This window comes from Fundulus heteroclitus, unplaced genomic scaffold (genome assembly GCF_011125445.2).
Source record: "Fundulus heteroclitus isolate FHET01 unplaced genomic scaffold, MU-UCD_Fhet_4.1 scaffold_39, whole genome shotgun sequence".
NCBI lineage: Eukaryota > Metazoa > Chordata > Actinopteri > Cyprinodontiformes > Fundulidae > Fundulus > Fundulus heteroclitus.
The window spans coordinates 2,441,805-2,463,908 of record NW_023396803.1 but is presented as its reverse complement, the minus strand read 5'-3'; the positions used below and the strand labels follow the sequence as shown (position 1 = coordinate 2,463,908).

The following is a 22,104-nucleotide window of genomic DNA, read 5'->3' as shown; positions in this document are numbered from 1 at the left end:
TCTCTGAAATTGGCACAGCTTGGAGTCGAACCTACGATCTTCTGCTTTGCAGCCCGACACCTAACCCACTCGACCAAAACACCAGTGTCGTGCTCAGCCAAGCATTATTGAGAGGTCAATTGTGTTAAGAAGTGTTTTTTGCGAATTCTCTTCCAACTGTAAGTCAAAACGGCGTCAAGTACAAAAAGCCCTGATCGCGGCGTCGAGACGCACGTTTTGATATATGGTTTGTGGGGGTACAGCCTACGGTTCGGGCTGTATTAACGGTACTATAATAATAATAATAATAATAATAAAGAAACCCTTATTAGGTGCATAACATAAGGCCTCCGCCATGCATTTTCAATGCATAGGCGGGCGCCTAACTAGAAACGTTCAACTTCTGAAGAAGTTGAAGAAGGCGCCCGCCTGGTGGTGTGCGTAACCGTTAAAGGCAAAGCTTCCGAGTTCCTTGGTCGTAGGCTTTTATCGCTTGGGGATTTTAAATCAAATCTTCTGAGTGTGAAAAGGATTTGTCTTCGTCAAAACCAGCCGACAGGAGAAGGTCTGCATCCAAGCAGCATGGAAAATTGGTGTTATTAAAACATGATTAAATACTTCAATGTAGCATGAAAAAATGAAATATGTGAATAAAAATGATAAAGGCATTACAAACTACTAAAGGAAGTACAAACTCTGTGAAGCAGAAGTTGGTGAGACCTTCCTAGAGCTACTTCCGGTTAGCAACATGTTAAGCGTTAGCTGCTAACATGGTTGTGTCCAGTATCACCGGGTGATTGTACTCTGCTAGTTTGGTCCAAATCCTGTACTGGGAAGTTCCTCAAAAAGGGTGCCAATACTTAATGTCACCAAAGCTCACCAAAGGCCATGTGTCAGATCGGCCTCCTTTAGCAACTAAGCCTCCCCAAAAAAAACAGTCGACAGGAGAAGGTCTGCATCCAAGCAGCATGGAAAATTGGTGTTATTAAAACAGGATTAAATACTTCAATGTAACATGAAAAAATGAAATATGTGAATAAAAATGTTAAAGGCATTACAAACTACTAAAGGAAGTACAAACTCTGTGAAGCAGAAGTTGGTGAGACCTTCCTAGAGCTACTTCCGGTTAGCAACATGCTAAGCGTTAGCCGCTAACATGGTTGTGTCCATAGACATAATATAAGAGTAGACCCCGCATTGACTGTCGCTGCGCAGGAATTACGGGCGCCACCTTGGGGCGGTCGACTTGATACCTAATCCTGCTGATTCAAGCTGACACACTAATGATGCCTCAGCACTGTGCGGCTCATTTTTGTTTAAATCGAGGGACTATTTATGTCAGGGCTCGAGGGATAACTTTTCACAAGCAAGATGAAAAGACATTGTTTATATTTTTGATCAGAATGTAAGTTTTCTAATACTACGAGATACAAAGTTGTTGTTAGACATTAGTGAATAAACAGCATATATATATATATATATATATATATATATATATATATATATATATATATATATATATATAGTGAACCCTCGCTATATTGCGGTTCACCTTTCACGGTCTCGCTGCTTCACGGATTTGCATTGATGAGCCGTTCATTACAGTTCTCATCAGGTGGCGTGTCGGTTTATAAGAATCTTTTTTGAAAAAAGAGTGACAACTACCGATAAAAATGTGTTCTTCTCCCGAAAAAAAAACTCACCTGCACCGCGAGCTTTAGAAGAAAAAAACGCTACAGAGCGGAGTCACGGATGCAGCGCCTCAGTCAAAAGAGCAGTGAAATACACACGAGTCACTATTTGTCCTACTGTACTTTGTATTTTTTTTATAATAATTTTTAATTTTCTCCCGTTCTAATCCAATGACTCGGGTCGCGGTGGGCCACGCTGATCTCCGCAATTTGAAGCCTTCAGTTCGTATTGATTAAAATTATTATTTTACAGCTTATTTGTAAATAATAATAAAAAAAAAAAACATTTATATAGTACTTTCATTTGTTAAACAAATGCTTGGGCCGGTAAAAAGGTTTTGTTCTATGGTTTCAATATACTATAGTGTATTTAATTGCATATAATAATTGTAAAAAAAATAAAGGTTACTACTTTACAGATTTCGCCCATCACGGGTTCTTTTTGGGAAGTATATGTACATATGTACATGTACAAATGTGTTTGTTTATATAGCAATAAAAAAAATTATAAAAAATGTGTGCGTGGCTGTGTTTTGAAACATACATACATCATGTCAGAATATTCTATTACTTTTAACCCCACTAAGATTATTTAAACGCACTGGACCATTTGTTATAATAGCTATAGTTTTAAAGTTTTAAGCTAAACAAATGTGAAAATTAGTTCAACATTAAACGAGTTATAGTTGATTAAAATTGATTCTGCACCTGGTTAACACATTAGACTGAGCGGAGTTGTCGACTGCCCCAAGATGGCGCCCCTAAATCTCGTCAGCGCCTATAGGCGAGAGCGGTCGATGCGGGGTCTACTCTTTATATATGTCTATGGTTGTGTCCAGTATCACCGGGTGATTGTACTCTGTTAGTTTGGTCCAAATCCTGTACTGGGAAGTTCCTCAAAAAGGGTGCCAATACTTAATGTCACCAAAGCTCACCAAAGGCCATGTGTCAGATGCTGACACCCCACTCACAGAAAAAACTCAGTTAAATAGACGGAATGGTTAGTGCTTGGTTTGTGCACATTTGTGCCGTTAAAATTAGCGTTTGTGCTGTTTTGGTTTTGAAGATATTAAAGAATATTTGTTAAGTTCATCTAGAGTTCACCATCCCATCATTTTGCTTTGAATCCAACCAAGCTGGTCAACTTCTTTAGTGCTTCGTTTGTGCAAATTTGTGCCGTTAAAATTAGCGTTTATGCTGCTTTGGTTTCGCAGATAATATAAGTTTTAATTTCGGCCGGTGACGTCACCACAGGTCGCCGCTGCAAAATAAAGCGCTACATTGTTATTCCTTTGCTGGTGCTGAGCTGGAGCCAAAGCAAACCAGAGTGGTCAACTTCTTTAGTGCTGTGTTTGTGCATCTTTGTGCCGTTAAAATTAACGTTTGTGCTACTATGGTTTCAGAGATATTATGAATTTTAATATTGTTATACTTTATAGGCTGACCAGTGTGATTTATTTTTTGCAGTTTTTCTGTTATTGATTTTAGTTTGGGTATGTTTTCTGCGTTATATAAGCCTGTATACTTTAATTGCCCTTTTGTTAGGTGCAGACACCCCCAAATCTCCCTATTGTAGAGCAATAAAGGTTTGCTATTCTAATTAATTCAGAGGAGTAATGAACTATGACTACTAAGATCAACTATAACCAAGTTATTGTTTGAAAATGTTATAAACATTATACTCTCGAAGAAGAATAAACCCTTCTGATTAGGAAAAATAGACTTTATGAAAACAGTTGAACATTCTAATAAATGAAATGCCTTTTTTGGCAATGTCACTTGACATTGCTATCTAAAGTAAAGTGCTTTAAATGAGACAAAATAAATCGCAATATTTATTCAGGAATAAAGTACAAAACAATATAACACACATTTTACAATAGCAGCTAAAACAACTTGCATGATAAAAGAAAAATATAAAATTAATAACTGCTTTCTTGAGAAAAGTGTTGAGACCAAACGGTAGATCTGACCACATCTTTTTACACAAATGAGGAACATCATTAAGGACGCCAGCCATCCTGCACAGAGACTGTTCCAGCCTCTCCCCTCAGTCAGGAAACTAAAAAAAACAAACAAAAACATGTGTCCCAAGAGATCTTTGCCAATAAGCAGGAATATATACATCATTTTATAAGAATGCTGTAGGGGGGGGGGGGAGGCTCGGTAGATGACACAACTTCATAGTAATGTTACTGATTTATCAGTAGAAATATATTAAAAAGACTTACGTTTTTTACAGTGACGGCAATAACATATGATTTACCGTAGCACTTTATTTTGAAGCGGCGGGCTGGGATGACGTCATCGGTTGAAATTAAAATTCATAATATCTCCGAAACCAAAGCAGCACAAACGATAATTTTAACGGCACAAACCTGCACAAACGAAGCACTAAAAAAAGTAGCCCAGTTTGATCGGATTCGAAGCAAAATTTGGAGATGGTGAATTCTGGATGACCTTAACAAATATTCTTTAATATCTTCAAAACCAAAACAGCACAAACGCTAATTTTAACGGCACAAACCTGCACAAGCGAAGCACTAACCATTCCGTCTATTTAACGGAGTTTTTTCTGTGGGTGGGGTGTCAGCTTCACGCAGCTCTTCCATCCCTCAGTGCCGTGTAGCCTTGCCACCGCATTTCTACCATAATATAAAACCGACATTAAATAAACGACTCACCGTCACGTAGTTGCAAGGAAAACACCCAATGGAACACCCTTCGTCTGGGTAAATTGGACTTGATTCAACAATATCCTTCAGTAATTTAGGAAAAACGGCAGCACAGCAAGCAATAGCAGCCACAAGACGGAGGAGTTCACCTCTGACCCGGAACTCAAAGAGTACTGCTTGTTGTCTCACACAGCGCCACTCGTGGACAGTATAGGAACTGCAGGAACGAAGTAAGTCTTTTTCAGTAATCATTGTTGAATGATGATAATGCATTTTTCTAGCGATGATTTCTGTCACGAGGACATAATGCAGTGTTGTGCTGGCAGCCATCCCAACTAATAAAAATAAGATTTAAGATTAAAATAGTACATTATAGTAGTAAAATAAATACAATTATTGTGGTTTAAGGACAAGTTTGGTTCCTGCATTAGGGTTAATTTCAAAAGGTACTTGTCATTTTCAGACTAAAAAACATTCTAAAAAGATGTTCTAATTCAAACTGGACAACAGTAGAAATCAGTAGAGTGAGAAAAACTGGCACTGATATCCTCCAGTAGCCTAAGCCTGATTGTAGGATGTCACTGAACTCTCGTTACATTACAAAGTTTACAATAATAAGGAGAGACAGCGAAATGCTTGAGGCAGGATTTGACAGGAAAAGGAGGAGATTAAGTATTAATATGAAATTAATTAATAAACAATACATAAAATACTTTAATGTTTTCTTAAAACGTCTGAATACAAATTGTCCCAAAACATGTTAAATAAATTCCTTTATCATCATTCATTTATACCAGTTGTTCAAGTTATTTAAGTGTTACTTGTAAAAAAAAAAAAATATTGTAAATTAGAAATGTCCCATGCTCCTGAATGCAACATAGCTTTCTGACGCTCGCGAACGCATCACACTGGTCTGAGAACGCAGCGCGGAGTAGAGGCACGTTTCTGCTTAAGACAAAGCTTTGCCGTTTGTAAAACTCATGTCGGCTGGCACGGTTTATTGTTCTGTGAATGACAACAGACCACAACAAATGAGGCTGCTAATGCTGCTAATGAGCCAACAGGAGAAGGTCTGCATCGAAGCAGCATGGAAAATTGGTGTTATTAAACATGATTAAATACTTCAATGTAGCATGAAAAAATAAAATATGTGAATAAAAAAGTTAAAGGCATGAGGTGAACTGTATTGATTTAAATTGAAAAATCGTTTTTTAAAGCCAAAGGGAAATGAAATATTGGGTGAAAATGTAATTCTCTAAAATTGGCACAGCTTGGATTTGAACTTTCGATCTTCTGCTTTGCAGCCCGACACCTAACCCACTCGACCAAAACACCAGTGTCGTGCTCAGCCGAGCATTATTGAGAGGTCAATTGTGTTAAGAAGTGTTTTTTGCGAATTTTGTTCCAACTGTAAGTCGAAACGGCATCAAGTACAAAAAGCCCTGATCGCGGCGTCGAGACGCACGTTTTGATATATAGTTTGTGGGGGTAGACCCTACGGTTCGGGCTGTATTAACGGTACTATAATAATGATAATAACTAGAAACGTTCAACTTCTGAAGAAGTTGAAGAAGGCGCCCGCCTGGTGGTGTGCATAACCGTTAAAGGAAAAGCTTCTGAGTGTTGATTAGGCTGAGCTTTGGTAGGGTGTAAGGTATATCTGTTAAGAGCTTGTAAGAATTATAAATGTGTCTCTCTGTATGTGGTGGAAAGGAAAATGTAAGCTGTTCAGATCGGATGCTGCTTGTTTCAAATATGTTTGGTTGTTTAAAAATTATCCTTGGTTGTAGGCTTTTATTGCTTGGGGATTTTAAATCAAATGTTTTTAGAGGTTGTTCTTAAGCAGAGGTTTGATACAAGTGTTTGAAAAAAGATTTGTGTGCAGGAAGGCAAAATGTCTGTCTTCTATGTAAACTGTTGTCATTAAAGAAACATCAGAAAACACAGGAAAGGCAATAAAACCAATTGAATCAGTGTGCTGACACTGTGGAAGGTAAGACAAATACCCCAAGATTTTCCAATATTGTAGTATTTAACCTTTTGTCACAGGTCAAAACTTAAGGCAGGGTCCTACCTCCATTAGCACTTGAAACTCTGAAGCAGAGTTTCATTGGATTAGGCACTGGACAGTATCTGTGGTGACTATAGAGCCCAGACAGGAAAGTATGCAGCCATTTCAGCACTGGACAGTTCCGCACCAGATTGAATGTGTTTATGGGTGACACATGACAAAAAGGTGTGCTCAACATATTTAAATATGTTCACGTGACAAACAAAACCTACACCTTCTGGAAGTTGTAGCAACCAAATATTTAGCAAACAACAAGCTCATGTTTCTATTTTCAATGTTTGCTAACTTTAGCTGCATGTGAGGTTCTCCCTTGCATTGCTAGGAATTGTGGAGCCCTAGAATGAAACCCATTACAAGCATTGTTCCAAAGTTAGCAACATTTTTAAAAGAAGCCTTTTTCTATCATTGTGCATTTGTGAAATAAACTCCTAGTTTAATTAGATGCTTGCACTGCTTTTTCTGTTTTGTTACATTTGTTGTTTATTTAGATTTTTAAGGTTGCTTTCCTTGTGCTTTCCCTACAATTTAGCACGTACATTATAAGATATATTTTTTTGCAATGGAGTACTGTCGATCACAGGTCAACCGCTCTGGTTATTTCGTTTTTAGCCCCAAAAAGGCACTTTTGACATTGACTCTGGTTTGGAGGGTCTTGACACAGAGTACTCCACATTATAAGTTCATACCTGGTACATAGCTGGTCTTTATCCACCAACTATGTCTTTAGTCTTCTATTGGGAAGCTTTCCCCAATTTATTGAATAGATTTTTCTTGACAATTCTCACAAAGAATGTAGTTCTTGCTGTTGCTGGTGCACTGTTTAAGACTAAATGTTTTCCTTTTACTCAACTTTCTTTAAACATGTTTGTATGTTTATACCGTTTGCATGTTAAACCTTGTGTTAGTTACCATTGTCATGTATACAAATAAACAGACATAAGTATGCTGACAATAAACATATTTATTAACTAAAAAAACAGAACAAACTTTAAACAGGCAATAATTGTTAAAATTACAACTATAACATGCTCTAGGACAATGAGAAATCAAACAAAGTGAACTAAAATATATATATCATGAGTAATGGGCATTGTCTGTAAGAAATGCCAATGACACACGTCATTATTTTCTGTGTCCTGCATGAAGGCAGCTGTGGAATGTTCTCCTATAACCAAATGGCCAATCTGGATAAAAAAAAATACAAAAGGTTAAACGCAGTCAACAGACCACAGTCCAAGCATTTTATCTACAATTTAGGGTTCAACTATTTGAGCTAGGCCTGTTTTAGGTTCCTATGCACACATTATTTTAAATTTACATTAAACTAGGTAAGCTAATACAGTTCAGTAACCAAGGTCAAATCTGTCTACTGTACATCCACCCCAAGAAACCTCCTACCTGGTCCTCCACTCTCCATCCCCATGGACAGACATGCATCACTCTTAAACCTTACAAATTCAAGAGTACCAGTAGGGGGCATCACAGGGCAGGCTGGGCCTCCACCAGAAAAACACCACCTCGTCTAAGAAATGGTAAAAAAAACTGATGCAGCCAAGTCAAGGGGAATCCCGCTGTGGGCCAATCTGAGCGAGAAGACACCCTGTATTGAATCTAAAAATTAGCATTACTGAGTAATTTATGGTTCTGTGATACTCATCAGAACCTGGTTGTCTACATAAAGCAAAAAGATTGCGAGAACTGTAGATCTTGGTGTGTGTCTGTAGTAGAGAGTTTCCATTCTTAATCATAAAACTATAACAATCAACTTAATGCAACATCACAGTATAACATAAAATCCAACATGACAATGGAAGTCAGTGGAAAAGAGAAAAATCAAAAACATTCATGAAATAAAAAGAGTCTGTATGTTAGTACGGGAAAAAGCTGTCAGGACATTTTGAGCACGTGGCAACTGCTCCTTTGTTGCAAAGTGAAAAAGAAAAGAAAAAAAAAATAAAAAATCAGTTCTCTGGTGTCTTCCTTCCAAACTGCTGAAATTGAAATAACAAACCACAAAAGCTTACATAAGGCTTTTTATGTTATCAGTGACATTTGTGATTTTAACAGAATACAAATGTACCTTATAGTCTACAGCGTGGGTTGACAAGTCCAACTGAAGACTATGACCAATCACAGGGCTATCTGGTTACTCCTTCAGTCCACGGCAATACTCAGTTCAGTGCAAATTCTAACAAAAACCATGATATACAAGAAAGTTTTTGAGATTTTAACATAAGCATTGTACAGATTGTAACTACATACATTTTAAGTACATACCTACATCAAAGCATTGAATATTGAGACAGACGTCCTCCTGACACACCTCAGTACTTAATATCACCTAAAAACACAATCATGATACTGTTGAAATGGCAGAATGATGGAGTGATGAAAAAATTGTAATAAAATATTCGTTAGGTTTGGCCATGTGTAAATTGGATACCTTGCTGCTAATGGTGGGTTGCCTTCCAGGTCTACCAGGTTAATTTTGACGTTCTTCAAGCACAAACTTATGTGTGTCACATTGCATAACCTGCAAAACAGAAAAACTTGGGGAAAAAAGGGGTTAATGCCACTCAAAACATGACATACAAAGCTGTAAACTTCAGGTGCAACATCATTTCCAAGTAGGCACAGGGCGGTAGCAGAGATAGCAACAAGAGGCTGAAGCATGCACAGCGTGGAAAGCAGAGACAGGGGAAGAGAATGAAGCATGCACAGGGTGGCAACTAAAAATAAAATAATTACGCATTCCCAGATTTAAAATGTAGCCAAAAATGGCCATTCTGGAACACGGTGCTCTGCATAGCTCTGTACAAGTAGTGGCTCATGATCAATAACAACCACCACCACCAAAGGAAAGTCTAATGGGAGCACTGGTAAGAAAGAAAAACAAATTGTGCCATAAAACATATTCAGAGCAGTCATTTCTTTGCAGAAAGTGTAGGATCATGGTTAGACTCAGAAATTATTAAGAGGGTTGTAACAGTCAGCTGTGCTATGCGATTGGCGACTATTAAATCAAGAACAAAGCAACACAGTCCTGCCCAATCGCATGTTACATGTCAAAAAGTGAAGGAGAGGCAGCAGCTGAGAAAGAAGACAAAATACAGTATACCGGGTTGTGGTAACTGTAATATGTCTGCAACACACCTGACTGGACACAATATTTGGGCGAGATATGTAAATGTGATCAATCAGGGTGCGCTTTTTTGTTGTTGGAGATGAGATAAGCTGAGTGAATCCTTTGCTTTCAAACAAGTCCTTGATTGCTTTTTTTCCTGGAGAGAGAAGATCCTCATTGAAGTCTCCCAATACAACAACGGGCTGAATATCAATAGAATAAAGACCATCCAAGAAGCTCTGAATGTTTTTCAAGAAGCTGGCAAGATCATAACTGGGTGGCCTGTAAACCGTGGCAACAAGGACTGATATCGGAGCGTCCAATCTAATGACATTGTACTCAAGATCTGTAACATTGTGAAAGTATCTGCGTTCCTCAGGTTGGAGAATGCTCTTGCAGTAAGTTGCTACTCCCCCCCCTTCCTTGGTAGCAATGTCGGCTCTGCTAGAGTAGGAGATGTGTCTGTTGCGTGCAAACAAACAATAACCCTCCATTTGCAAAGAAGCTGGATAAGAAGATCCAAACAAATGACTTTCCGTAAGACAGAGAATATCGGTCAATCCCAGTTCATGATGGTGCTTCATGTCGTCATAGTGACATACAAGACCTTCAACGTTGTGGTGGATGATTTTCAATGTAGTGTGCAGAGGACTTGATGGGAAATGCAGGAGGGGGCTGGTGTTGGAGAACGATGCTTGCCTCATCGTATCCATGGCTGCTGTGATTCTTTCATCAGCGTAGATCTTTTTCTCATCAAAATCGATGATTTTAAGCCCTTCCAAAGAAGTTGTACGACTTAATCCCACATATGCCATACCAGGTGCAAACATACGTTTTAAAGAAACAACTGCCGACTGCATGGTCATCCCCTGTACTTTGTGTGCTGTACACCCAAAGGCCAATTTAAGTGGAAACTGCCGTCGTATCACTCCTCTTACGCTGCTTTGTTCCTCGAATCTCTCAATGTAGACTAAGTCGTCTGGTTTACCACGCATTCTTTTGGTACGTCCAGCCATGGAATTGTCCAGTCTCAGTCCGATCAGTTTCACAGTTATCATTTCGTCATTGGTGTGGGTAACAATGTCGACTATCGTTCCAAAGGTTCCATTTACCAGGCCATCCTCTACATCCAGGTTCCTTGTTATCATGACTCTAATACCCAATCCAGCTTGGATGTGGTCGCACAAATCTCGACTGTTGCCTCTAATGCAACTGCCCAAACTAATCATGTTTCCAGTTTTTGTTTCTCTCCTGTATTCCTCTGCGTGAACATCAACAATAGCTGTACCTAATGAGGCAACCACTGCAGCGTTGTGTGCATCTACCTGTTTGTTGGTTGCAAAAATGTGCAACACATCCAACGGACAATCCTTGGGATCTGCAACACACTGCTTCAGCAAAGATCTGTCCTCCTCGCTGAGATCATCAGCTTTCCTTTTGACACGAAGCCGATTAAGTAGCTCAGCAAAGAGTTTGTCATCCTTCTGTCGCATGATCTCTGTAAGACTTACCAGGCAGAAATTCTCATTCCAGAGATCAAGTACACCATCCTCCATGACACAAAGAGGTTTTTGAAGCTCCCAAGGGGGGCAGCTGGTAAAAGTCTCCCACCGCAAGAACACAAATCCCACCAAACGGCCTTGTGTTTCCTTTGATCTGCTGAAATCTCCAGTGAACATACGCCAATAGTTCTTTAGAGACCATAGAGATTTCATCAATAATCAAGATTTCCACATTGGAAAGAACTGCTCTGACCTCATCCAGGGAATTTCCAAGTCCCTTGTAAGGTGGCTTCAAGCTTTTGGGGAGCTTCAAGATGGAATGCAAAGTTTTGCCTGAAATGTTGTATGCCGCAGTCCCAGTGAAAGCGGTCAGGAGCACAGTGGGTTGAGACATGTCACCGACATCACGAAGTCTAGGAAGCTGATGCAAAAGCTTAGTTGCCTCCTGGTAAACACATTTGATGACATGTGATTTACCACAACCGGCTCCTCCTGTCAAGAAATAAAAGAAGGGTTCAGGGTTCTGACCCCAGACACGCTGCAGGCACCAATGGTGAATTGCATAGAATATGGATGACTGAGTCTGATTTAAACTGCGGAACATTTGTCTCACAAAGTCAGGGCTTAGGCTTGGTACTTCAACAGCTGGCAGGGATACATTCATTTGGTAATCTGGAACAGGGTCCTGCTCGTCGTCTTCTTCCACCACTGGTCGCTGTGCAACACATTCCAAACGGTCCACTTCGACCTCAGGTGCAAAAGTGTTCCAAGCATTCCGGACTGGTCCTTGCCTTTCTATTTTTTCCATGATCTTGTCAATTTTTTTTCCCATGTCCTTCATACCTGTTCCGATTAAAGTCCACCCATTGTTTCACACGCCACCTACGGTGATGTCCATTGTTGTAAAATGCTTCATATGAAGGGTGTTCATGACTGTTGAGATCCTCGTCACTCCTGTGTGGCAAGTACAACTTCAGGAGCCGCCTGTAAAACTTTTCTGGCTGTTTTGTTTCAGAGAAACGAGTGAATCTAATGACGGCTGGCTTCCCCACTGTTCTTTTCTGGATGTAGCCGGCTTCGTTTAAGAGAGGAATTGCATTGGGTCCTTTAATTTGCCTACCGTACAGGACCCTGTATTCAGATACAAATACAGCCAGACACATGTTTTCAAATTCCACAGTTTGAGGTCTGTTGATGTATTTGTCTGGCAATCCTTTCATCCAGATATCCTTCTCATCTGGGCCCATGTTCTTGAGTCTGCTCATTGGAAGACTCATTTTCATAGCATCTTCAGCTGTTTGAATGAAAATGACACTACGTGACGACTTCTTAAGAGGTAGACTGCAGGTGCGGGCTACAGACTCCTGAGCACTGACCTCTCGTTGTTTTGAATAAGCCTGCATGATCTTCTTCATCTCATCCTGTTGGTTGACATTTGAGTTCTTCAGATCCTCAATGACAGACTTGAGAAACTGTGACATTTCATGCTCTGGCTTGGCTATGTAGGACATCATGTACTCGATGCAGCTGTACTCATCAAGCACATACTGAATGTCCATGTTGGCATTCCATGCACGGAGGAGAATGGGGTTGTAAGCGTTGACCCAAATGTCCTCAAGGCTACGCTTCATCATTACCACCATGCCAGAAGTGAGAGCATCAACATAGTATCTGTATTCCTGGCTGGTCATGTTACAAGCCTGGAGTAGCTGCGACAAATCCTTGAAAGATGATTTTTCGTCCAACAGTAAATCCCTTACTGGCTTCAGCTTCTTTTTAGCTTCAGTTTGTAGTTTAGAGACAAGTCTGGATGTGGATTTTTTGGAGTTATTCTCAACTTTCTTTTCTGACACTTGCTCTGTGTTTTTCTCGTCATCTTCCAAATCCACATCGAACTGAGGAACGGTAATTGTGGTTTTTTCCATGGGTAGTTTGGGAAATCCAAATCGGCATTCAATGTTTCGTTTCTTGCACGATTTAGAATGGTTTCTGCTGTGCATTTGAACCTCCTTGACAATTTTATGGAGCTCAGGGTCTGCGGTTTCATCGGGCAATTGACAGCATATGTAGCGGTCGATGAAATTTATGACCTGATCGCAACATGACGGATCTTCCATCTTGGGTGCATCCTTAATCCATATCACCGCATGTATATGAGGTGAACCCCTAGCCTGAAACTCCACACGATAAAAGTAATCCTCAACAGGTCCAATGGGCTGCGCTGGGGAAAGAATGAGGTCTGTAAAGAGTGCGTCCACTCTCTTATCAAACATTCGCATGACAGTGACCGGATTGCTTCTAAGAATATCGCACTTTGCATTCCAGTCAAGTTCTGAAAACTCTACCTGTTGTCCATGCTGAGCTTTGATGGCCTCAATGAACTGTGGCCATCTCATTTCAGCAGCGGAGAAGGTCACAAAGAAGGTAGGTTTTCCAAGCTGCCGAACCATGGCGTGCAAATCACGGAGGCCTTTTTCCCAATAAGCTGGAGTGCCTCTTAACGGTTTGCATGAAACGAGTGGCCTCTTTATTGTGGATCAGCGTTTCCACCTCTTCTTTATTCTGGAGCATTTTATTGGAAATGTGCCGTCCATCTTTGGTCGTCGGTTTTCCTTTTCGTGTTTGAATAGACATGCTGCTGTTGGCCATGTGGGTCTCAGTGATAAACTGAGCAAAGAAGAGATAACTCTGGTCTGCCGCAAACCTAGTGTCTACTGAGAAAAGACGTACATTGAAATACATACTTGGAGACAGCTTGACTCGTCTGACTTCATCCAAGGTGTTTCTTCCAGTGGGGAATTGGACTGGGTAAGCCATGGATTCAAGTCTGGGAACACTGAAGAAGGATACAGGTTTGTTTCCTTGGGCAGGAGCAATGCTGAAAATTCCGTCTCCATAAGATAATACTTCTTGTCCCAGGTCCGGGGGTTGCATGCAGGTGTCTAAGATTAAACCAGGTCGAAGCGCTTGATGCTCTTCTCCTATGTGCTCAGGTTGTTGGTCTGTTGCTGCACTTGAATCAGTGTCAGATTCAGGGATCGAGTCCTGGGTTGGCTCATCCTGTTGAAAATCACAGGCAGCACTTTGATTTATTGTAACATCCCTGTAATCGGGATGGGTCTGTTTAAGTGTTGTCAGACCAGCCAGAACATTCTTCATGTTAACAGTGTAAAAGTACTGATGACCTTTGAATGTTATTTTCTTTTCAGCTTGACCTGTAAGAGCTGGGCTTCTGTGTTGGGCCGTGGGAGACTGTTTACAGTTGTTTCCATATCAGAAGGAACACATACAACTGCTCCATGCACTGCTTTTTGCTGTCCTTTTGGCAATGACACGATCTTTGCAAATGGGATAATTTTTGCAATAATCTGCCTTTCTAGCACATTCAGCTCAGCAAGCTCTGGGGGAATGGGTGACAGATGCAAGCCATTTGCAACAGCAATTGGTGGCATCCCTCCTCTGAATAGGTGGTTGTCACATGTGAAGCAGATCCATTCTTGCATCCTCTCCTTAGGTACAGAACATGGGGCAGAGCATGCAGATCCACAGATGTGAACATATGTTCCCGTTAAGCACTCAGTCACCACTTCCCTGTTCTTTGTATACTTACCTCTGTTACAATGCTTTACTTGACCTGGGAAAAGAGCTCTGTGACACACCGTGCAGACATATGTGGGACCATGGCGAATTTTATCGTGAAACTTTTGTATTGCAGCTTTTATTTCTTGAGTCATCAGGGGCTGTGGAGTTTTGTGGTATAAGATGACATTTCTTTTGTACTTTCTTCTGATTCGCAGAGCATGATGTAGTATCTGGGTTCTGGAAAGAATGTTGTTTGACATCTTTATTTTCTTGTTGGAAGCACTATTTTTAATTTTTTGGACACGATAATCAGGCTGTTTATGGTACTTTTCCTTCATTGATTCCCGCATTTTCATTTTTTGCTGGTTTCTGAAGACTGCATCATCTCTGAATCGAGTCCTTACGTATGATTTTTGCTGGCTTCTGAAGACTGGATCATCTTTGTATCGAGTTCTTATGTATGCTTTTTGCTGACTTCTGAAGACTGGATCATCTCTGTATCGAGTTCTTATGCATGCTTTTTGCTGGCTTCTGAAGACTGGATCATCTCTGTATCGAGTTCTTATGTAGGATTTTTCAGATGCACTTTCTCTAATTTTTGTAGTAGTGTTTTGTTTCTGCTGTGATTTGAGCCTGTTCTTAATTTTTCTTCTCTTGGCTTTTTCAACTTTTGTCATCTGAGGGACTTTTGGAGCAATTTCTTCTACTACATTTGTCATTTCTCTCAACCATGGAGACATTTCATCAAAATCTTTGTCTGGTTTTCCAACAGGTTGACTTGCTTTGGCTGTTGGACTAACTTCCTCAAAAACGTTGTCCATTTCTTTCAACCATGGAGGCATTTTGTCTTCATTCAAAGCACTCTCTGGTTTTCTGACAGTTGGATTTGCATGTGTGGGGCGAAGTGAAACATTTTGAAATGTCAAGTCCTGAGGAAGGTCATTATTCCTGACAAAACCCACTGGTACAAACTCATAGGTGGCATTCGGGCCACGGTTTTGAAACAGCCGTTGCAGATGTTTCAGCATGGTAGTTCGGTTGCTGAAAGTCATCATTATTGCAGTGCCATAGGGTTGGGGCAGACCTGCAGAGTTTCTTGAGTGGGAATCAAAAACTCCAAACCTGCCATCTCTGTCCCTGAAAATTGCAATGCATTCTGGAGTCACCAGAAGAAATGCATGGGTGACATTTTCTGATAGAGACCGCAGTTCTTCACCAAGAGACAAAGCCATTTGTCGAGACCTTTGAGGGCTTTCAGAAGGAGCAAAGACTCGACCAACCCTTAAACCTGTTGTGTGTACTTCATAAAGGTTTGTGTCTGTCATTACATTCCTAGGCATCTCTTCAAATGTTAAGTGGTTATCTTCAAAAGTTCCATTCATCAATAGCTGCCGTTTTAGTGGCAACATAAAGTTTATCACCTTTCATGATCACTCTGTCTAGTAACATTGTGTTAAACTCTAACCCCTCATTGTGGTAAGCTAAAAATGTTAGAGCCATGCATGTGCACTGGTGATTGCGTGAAAACTTATCATATCTTTTGTCGGCTTGGGAATGTGTAGCCCTCACAGACAGGACAGGGGGACCTCTGACACAGGGTTCCAACACAGAAGCCTGGAACAAAAGAAAATTTAACAAATTCAGTATTGTGTTATTATCCACCGTTGTTGTGACTACACACCAAGAATATAAAAAATACTATTAAAGATAAAAAGATTGTGCAATGTGTGTAATTTAATACAGTTCATCTATATGGGGCAAATTCACAAGAAATCACAACTTAAAAGACTACGAAAAAAGAAATTAAGTATGTATGGAGTACCTTCTGGCCACCACCGACGACAGTCCCGTGGAAGGGGTGTGAAGCACTCTGACCAGGCCCCTTGCAGTCCACAACAAGCCTGGGAAAGGGATGTCTTGCCGAGACATGGGGAGAAGCAGGCACAGGGCGCATAACAGAGACAGACAGAGGTGGAAAAATCAGACACAGAGACGGGGGGACAAGCAGGCAACGAGACGGGGGGACAAGCAGGCAACGAGACGGGGGACAAGCAGGCAACGAGACGGTGGGACAAGCAGGCAACGAGACGGGGGGACAAGCAGGCAACGAGACGGGGGGACAAGCAGGCAACGAGACGGGGGGGACAAGCAGGCAACGAGACGGGGGGACAAGCAGGCAACGAGACGGGGGGACAAGCAGGCAACGAGACGGGGGGACAAGCAGGCAACGAGACGGGGGGACAAGCAGGCAAACGAGACGGGGGGACAAGCAGGCAACGAGACGGGGGACAAGCAGGCAACGAGACGGGGGGACAAGCAGCGCAACGAGACGGGGGGACAAGCAGGCAACGAGAACGGGGGGACAAGGAGGCAACGAGACGGGGGGACAAGCAGGCAACGAGACGGGGGGACAAGCAGGCAACGAGACGGGGGGACAAGCAGGCAACGAGACGGGGGGACAAGCAGGCAACGAGACGGGGGGGGACAAGGAGGCAACGAGAACGGGGGGACAAGGAGGCAACCGAGACGGGGGGACAAGGAGGCAACGAGACGGGGGGACAAGGAGGCAACGAGACGGGGGGACAAGGAGGCAACGAGACGGGGGGGACAAGGAGGCAACGAGACGGGGGGACAAGCAGATAGAGGTGGAAAAGCAGACAGAGCTAGAGACTCAGACACAGGCGCACTTAACTGAAAGTTGCGTGGAGACCGCAGCCCACAGCAACTTAGCAAGAACCTCCATCCCAGGTGCGTCACTCAGATGAACCTGAAACGCAGTTATAGAAAATATTTTATTATACACAGGAAGTGTAGGTCAAATGTTGTTAAAAAAATAAAAAATAATAACTTACACACCATCCCTGCTCCACAAGTCCAGGTGGCTGAGAGGGAAGTGCTCAATGACCGGTAGGTACCGAACATCTAGACAGAAAAGAAAAACATTGTTATTCCCTAATGTCAACCAGGCTAACATTGTATTGTTGAAAGATTATACAAACTTGGCAATGAAAGAGTGTTTTTTGGGTAAATTCAGTACAAAAGTTATGTTTTACAAAACCACTTAAGTACCCAGTCCCTCCCAAAAAAGAAATAAAAAAATGTTTATTCTTTTTCCCCCAGATAACAATGCTATACTTGGTAACATATAATGGATATGACAAAAGTTTTAGTGTAAACACAGATTGTTTACAACACTTACTTCTCTTGGCTGCTACACGGCTGTACTCCTGTCGCAGGAGTGTCTGCTCCCTCTCCTCGACGATGAGCCGTGGTGGGAAGTCCAAAACAACCACCTTTTAATTCAAACAAAACAGAAGAAGCACATTAACATGTCATATTTTCAGATGTAATTGACTAGAAATAAATGTAGTGGTAATAAACTTACATTAGCACAGAGGTTGCTTATGGTATGCAACAAAGAGTCGAAGTCCCGTCCCGCCTCCTGGTAGGTCGTGCTAGAACTCAAGTTGTTGCTGGGCGCCAGAAGACAGATGACGTCTGGGGTCCGAGGCAGAAACCGTATCCAGTACCTCACGTCGCAACTCGTCTGCAGATGCTCCAGGAGAAGACAGCACCCCTAAGGAGAAAGTACTCTTTGGCATGGTGACAAACCCATCCACAATAGCTCGCAAATGGGAATCGCCAACCAATAGAGCAAACTAATAAAAAAATAAATAAAAAAAAGGGTTTAATGGATATTGATTCAACATTAAGATTAGTTTATGATATGGCTATCGGAGGTCAGGTCATGGGGGAAGCAGCTTCAGTAGGGAGGCCATGATGGCCCTGTCCCCAGCTACTTGGGTCATGTGCTCCAGGGGAATCCCAAGACGTTCCCAGGGGTTTCTGTCACAACCCAAAGCTCATGACAATAGATGAGGGCAGGAACATAGAACAGTTAAATCAAGATCTTAGCATTTTGGCTCAGCTCTATTTTCACCACAACGGACCAATAAAGCACCCATTTCACAGCAGTGAGCACAAATGCAAAGGTCAATCTCCCATTCATCTTCCCCCCAAATCCTGAACAATACCTCAAATCAAAATTTAAAAAAAAAATAAAATATATAAATGTATATAATACCTTTTTCTCTGGAGCCTCGGCTAGGAGCACGAACTTACGCCTACGCCTGGATACGCGTGAATAGCCCCACTGCATGACACGATGCCGATACCCTGTCCCTTGACCTGTTTAGAGACACATATGTTAAGATCAAACCTTCAGGTCTTTGAGAATTAAAGAAATTCTACAATGTTCTCTACATACGAGACCGGAGGGGGGTCGATGGCTCACGAGGTTCCTCCTGGCACACCATGGGACATGTCTATGAAAGAAATGTTTTTAAATAGATGTTTAGGTCAACTATAAAGTAACTGGATTTGTTTGCTGCAAATAAATTACCAAACATTTTTCATGGCCATACCTGGTCTGGGGGCCCGAACGCCATCAGTAGGGGTTTTCTAAAGACAGAAATGAGTAACATAAGTAAAGAATTAATTCAACAATAAGACATTGAAAACAAAAATGATAGTTATACCTTCTTCTCTGGAGACTGAGTGGGGGACCAGGCCTGCGGGGTGGGTTGGGGTGTCGTGGGCTATAGACAGAAAGATTTGCAATCATGCCCAAGGCCAAAACTACCAACATTTACTGAAATGGTAAGAGAACAAAAAAAGATAATACTGCAATGTATAATTGATATACCTTGGCAATATCTGGCTCAGAGTCCATCCTTCTCCATCTGATCTTGGCTGCCTCCGACCGACGCCCTCTTCGTGGCATTCTGTCAAATCACAGCAAAGAGACTGGGGGGAAAAAGTTATTAAAATCAGAAGCAAAAATAAAGTCAAATGTAGTACAAATATTTTGCTTGATAGAAAGATAGAAGTTAATCAAATTTAGCAGTGTGTGTGTATGTTTTTGTGTTAAAATAATTGTGTTGTGTAAATGTGTAGATTATGTTTTTGTCTAAATAAATTTAGAATTAAGAGGTATGTGTATTTATGAGCTCTTGATGCAGGTGAGTTTCACAGCAGGTAGCAGTGGAAAATGTCCAAATCGCAAGTCTGGCACAGGTGAAAGGCTTGTAATAATAGAAAAGCAGAGTTGGTTTAAGGATGCTTTAAAAAAAAAATAAAATCAATTCAAATAGAAATATTAAGTATGCGGATAAGGTGCAGACGGCCTTTAAACAAGACTAAGATCCTGGTGCTAGCCTCAGTATATTTTAGAAATTTGTAAAAACAAAATTTAATGAAGGGTTAAGAAAAACAAATTAAAAAGGAGCTTTTCATATCTAAAGCAATAAAAAAAAACATTTAACTTAGTGAACAAAGGCTAAAGTGTGGAAGCAGTTTAAAGTAATTTAAAATAAAAAGGCAATGTTTTAAAGCATAAGCTAAAATAAAGCAAAAATGACATTGTAAACTATGGAAATACTGAAAAGTGCAAACATATTAAAAAAGTGGGAGCTTGAATATAGTTTAATCTGACATTTGACCATTACAATTGAAATGTGAAACAATTGGTCTGAAAAGGGACCTAAACTGGTGTAAAATTCTAGAACTTGACCCACAGCATGTTTTAACATGCCCTGGTGCTTTATTGATAACCCTGAGTAGGAGATTGTGTTTCAAAAACAGATTAGGTTCAGTGAGATACTTCTTCAAACTTCAATTTCTCTGGGCACTTGCAGCCGGTTATTTGACACTTTATTAGACAGGAAGAGAGAATTAAAAGAGGGAAGACACACCAGGCAAAAAGGGAGCAGGTTAGGATTCCCAACTGAGACCACCAGTATAAGCAGCAACCCGCTTCTTCCAAGTAATTGTTAAACAGATGGTTACGTAAAATGTTTTCTGGCCACAGCCATCATCATCTAAAATAATTTGAACGTATTGAGTTACTCAGAATTTCAGATCCCTTTGGGATCAATATATTGCCATTTGGAAATGCCAGAATACTAAATACATTATTAAGAGAAATTTGTAAAATGAGCATGAAGTCATTTGTATGTGCTTGTTTGACTGCTGTGCAATTCTGACAAAGCAGGACTTGATTCTAGTTGAACAACTTCTCAAAACCATAGTAAAGTGTATGAGTCATTCTATAGAAATGGGTCATTTAGAGTCCCTCTGATCTCTTAAGGTGCATTTCATCTATTGGGTCAGTAAATGTTATATTCAAACAGCTTTACATATACATTGAATGCATTCTTCAATGCAGTGTAAAAACCTGATTTAAATTATTTATTTTTATGAGAAATGATTAACTTTTTTTCATTCAACCCCCCTCTTTTGTGATGTCCCTCATGGCCATGATGAAGGTTTACTTTGGAAATACCAACAATTTTTTTTTTAAAGTCAAGAAATGTTTACATCAATCTCAATATCTACTTATACTCTTCTGCTGGTATTGTTTTTTTAAATCAAAATGAATCATTAAATATTAAAGATCACATCACTTCTGTCCCCGAGTCACAAATGATCTCGCCTTCAAAAACAGAATGGTATGATCCGCAACTGTACATTCATCAGGAAGTGACAACACTGAAGTCTTTTGGACAACTGGACCACAGAGACAGGCAAGTTGCTCCCATGTTTTTCGTAAATTAGAAAATTTCAACTGGACCACAGAGACAGGCAAGTTGCTCCCATATTTTTCGTAAATTTGAAAATTTATCTTGTGATATTGTGGTTGCCAAACTAAATGACTCAACACCGTTACATAAAAAGAATATAGAAAAGTACTACTCATGAAAACCTTTGTTATTTTAACAACATATGCGTATTCTGAATTTCATGCATCCCATGTGCTCTTCTTGCATTCGCTACATTGAGCAGCGGCCATTTTGTGCAAAAATCTCAACCCCGTTATGGGTTTGATTATAACGGGGTTGTGAGATTGTGGCGGGGTTGAGATTTTAGTTACCATGGTTGCTAAGTTATCCAGTTGTTTAGATTGATTATTATTATATTTTATAAAAAAAAAAATTATACTGTATGAATGTGGTTTATGTTCTATGTTAAAGCTGCGAGTAAGTAAGCTTTAGAGCTGCTCATCACCAGACAATACTTGACAGAGTTATTTATGAAACATTAAATAACTTTAAACAGTGTATAATTGCACAACACCATTCTCATAGAATGGGTCATATACTCAAAATATATGAATACAAATAGTATTTAAAACCAAGCACCTAGGTTTTACCACTGAGCTATATACACCGGAGTGCTAATCACCGTCTGTTTGAACGAGTCGCTTTAAAGCCACCAGCCGCCATCTTGGTACTCCCCATTTCCCCCCAGTAACTAGGGAATATGTGCGCTACAGCATCGAATAACGAGGATTTTCTCATGTTCAGGGGGAGCTTAAAACGGGGAAAAGGGCAGAGGCCAGAGAGGGGGAGGGAGGGGCGAAAAAGAGCAAGGACGGAGAAAGGCAGGGGCGGAAAGAGGGGGCAGGGGAGGGAGGGACAGA

General features: G+C 40.7%; 1 long non-coding RNA gene and 1 pseudogene across 3 annotated transcripts; both read right to left on the bottom strand.

Annotated features, from left to right (window-relative positions):
- Positions 1–7,357: 7,357 nt before the first annotated feature.
- On the bottom strand, positions 7,358–8,961 carry LOC118560119. 3 transcript variants are annotated; one of them, XR_004929089.1, is made up of 4 exons: positions 8,860–8,961; positions 8,694–8,757; positions 8,497–8,604; positions 7,358–8,407 (listed from the first exon to the last, which is right to left on the bottom strand). It is a non-coding gene; the product is annotated as an uncharacterized LOC118560119 (long non-coding RNA). The 3 variants fall into 3 exon arrangements; XR_004929090.1 differs by having other exon boundaries at positions 7,358–8,404; XR_004929091.1 differs by having other exon boundaries at positions 8,698–8,757.
- Positions 8,962–17,153: 8,192 nt separating this feature from the next.
- On the bottom strand, positions 17,154–19,078 carry LOC118560111 (annotated as a pseudogene).
- Positions 19,079–22,104: the final 3,026 nt, after the last annotated feature.